Below are 3,214 nucleotides of genomic sequence, written 5' to 3'. Positions count from 1 at the left end.
ATATATATATATGTATATATATATATATGTGTGTGTGTGTGTGTGTGTTTCAATACCAAGTTTCTGTGTGGGTGTGTGTGTGTATACATACATACATACATACATACATACATATATATATATATATATATATATATATACACATATCAATAACATGACTCCTAATGACATTCTGCTACACTCACATAATCATAGATTAGTGACTGAGGCGGCATGCACAAGACCTGCAAGTGTCTATGAACCTGCACCAGACAGGGTCCTAGAGACGAGAGAAGTGAACAAAGGACCCCACTCCCAACCCAGACGAAATCTCTGATTGATAACTAACTGCAAATGGCAATTTAGTTTTCTCCAAGGGAATCTCATAGAGGAAAAAATAGTTTTAAGGAGGGTAGGCTGCACACCCAGCAATAGATAGCCAACAGAAAACGAACTCAAGGACATCTTGGGAGGTTCCTTGTCTCATAATGTGATTTCTGGGCTTTTCCTTCATCACCATCATCATCATCATTATCATCATCATCATTTTATTAGTTTATTCATGTATTTTTTTCTCCTCTCCTTTTATGTTAATCTCACAAATGGGAAGAGAAAGGCCACTGATCCAAATTAATATGGCCAAACTAATTAAAGCAAGCTTTTTTTTAATCCATGAACACTGCCCAAGGTGGGGTTTGATATGAGGAAGATAAAGCTTTTATAGCTCAGGAGCAGGGGGTTTCCAAATGGGGGGGTTGGTGGGCAAAATAGGTTGGGTTACAGGAGTAGAATATCAGCATAACAAATCAGACCCTTCCAAAACAAAGACACGGTTGGAAAGACGGGTAGAGCAACGTAGCATCAGTAGTCACAGAACCTTTTGAAACAAAGGTAGAGTTATAAGATGGTTATACACAAGTTTTTGAAATGAAGGTATGATTGCCATTCCTAAAACAAGCAGAAAGAATCATTTGTAGTTAAGCTTACAGGTGGGGCATAGCCTAATCCTTGAGAAAATGAGCCTAGTTTGTCTTTATTATAAGATGGCTTTTAAGCCTAAAATGGAGGCAAGCTGGTCCTTTGTTTACCATGCAGATTCTTTGCATTTTTACTATGAATTCCAGTTTAGTATATTTTTTGGACTCCTGACTATGTGAATAAGCAAATCTCTGATTCTTGTGCCTTCTCTTGGGCTCTTTTCCTTCTGTTTTGTTCTGTACTGATATGTAAGTTTTTGTTTTATTATTTTAATACTAATATAACTTTATTATTATTATTATAACTTCATGATTATTATTATTATCCCTTAGAAGCCTGGTTGTTACCTGGAAAGTGGTAGTGCATCCCTTTAATCCCAGCACTTAGAAGGCAGAGGCAAGAGGATCTCTGTGTTCAAGGCCAGCCTGGTCTACAGAATGAGTTCTGGGACAGCCAAGAACCCAAGACAGAAAAATCCTGTCCAAAAAAAAAAAAGAAGGCGAAGGAGGAAGAGGAGGAGGAGGAGGAGGAGGAGGTGGAAAAAGAAGAAAAGAAAGGAAGGAAGGATTAAAAAAAAGAAAAAAGCTTATTTCTTTTCTAATGAGAGACAGAAAGGGGCAGATCTGGATGGGAGGGGAAGTAGGGAAGTGTAGTATGTAGTTTGTGTTCCTGGTTGGTTACATACACACACCCTCTCAGGAGCTATCTCAGATCTGTGAATAAGACACATTTGTGGGGCTGGAGAAATGACTCAGTGGTTAAAAACACTGACTGTTCTTCCACAGGTCCTGAGCTCAATTCCCAGCAGTGACATGGTGGCTCACAACCATCTGTAGGAATTTGATGCCCTCTTCTGATGTGTTGAAGACAGTGACAGTGTACTCATATAAATGATTATAATTAAATAAATCATTAACAACAACAAAAGACAAATACGTATTAGCTCATTTTTAAATTGCCTTATGGCTCTGTGATTGGGCTCTATTAAGCCTTCCACGGCTAGGGTGCCCTTCCTTTATTCCAGTTCAACACCTCTAAATCATCCCTCAGCTTAGTTGCCTGGTTATCTTCTGTGAAGCCCATTGACCTTGATGCCTAAGACACTTTCAGGGTGCTTTCCCTTTCTGCCTACATTTTGGAAAATCTCCCCTGCAGCTCTGAGTCTGTTCCATCTCTACCCCGCATGTAGATTGATTCTCCTCCTCTCTCCTAGCGTGTGGGAACCTGGATGTCCGGCCTCTTTCTTTTCACCTAGCCATTGGCCACTGACATCTTTATTGATCAAAAACCAATTGGGGGTGAGGACCTTTAGCATCAGTAAACACAGATTTCTGATCAAAGCATCAGAACCTCCCCTCTCACTCCCCAAAATTTACTGTTTTTTCAATTTTTTTTAAAAAAAAACTTGATTCTCTCAGACATAAATTGAGCAGAACCATAACAATTATGTAAATTACAAAGTAAGATAAGTAATTAACATCTAGTCGATCATATCCGTCAATTAGATAAAATACTCTGTCATCATTTGTTTGTTTGTTTTTGTTTTTGAGACAGGGTTTCTCTGTGTAGCCCTGGCTGTCCTAGAACTCACTTTGTAGACCAGGCTGGCCTTGAACTCAGAAATCTTCCTGCCTCTGTCTCCCAAGTGCTGGGATTAAAGGCATGAGCCACCACCACCCGGCCTCTGTCATCATTTTTAACTTAAAGTGTTATAATTCTATCCCTGAATTATGTTCGGATTTTAGCCTGTAACATCATCTGAAAACCATGTTTTTACTTCTACATCATATCTTTAATGTTAAACAACTTGTTTGTTTATGGGATTATAATTAAGTCTTCAACCCTGTCAAAAATCTGAGAATGAATTAAATATTACCTAAGTATAGAGGAAGCACAAAAGATGGCTGACTGCCTTGATTTCTTATAATGTTGGAGCATCTGTCTTTAATCTTCTGGCCCAGGATCATCTGACAGACCTTTGTAAAGCAGGATTATGAGGGACTGTTTACCCTGTCTTGGCAGAGCTATAATTTGACTATTCTTCATAGTATATCATTTTCTGGGGAAATATTTTGTCTGCAGATGGAATATGCAATTTTTCGCTCCATGGCTACCTTGCCTGGAGAGCAGACATATCTCATTGTCAAATGTTCCTTAATAATGAAATGACATTGCCTTTAATCTCAGCACTCGGGAGGCAGAGGCAGGTGGATTTCTGAGTTCAAGGCCAGCCTGGTCTACAAAGTGAGTTCCAGGA

The sequence above is a fragment of the Mus pahari genome, chromosome 12, assembly GCF_900095145.1.
Source record: "Mus pahari chromosome 12, PAHARI_EIJ_v1.1, whole genome shotgun sequence".
In the NCBI taxonomy this organism is placed as follows: domain Eukaryota; kingdom Metazoa; phylum Chordata; class Mammalia; order Rodentia; family Muridae; genus Mus; species Mus pahari.
The sequence above is the reverse complement of the archived record's forward strand: the minus strand, read 5'-3'. Positions refer to the sequence as shown.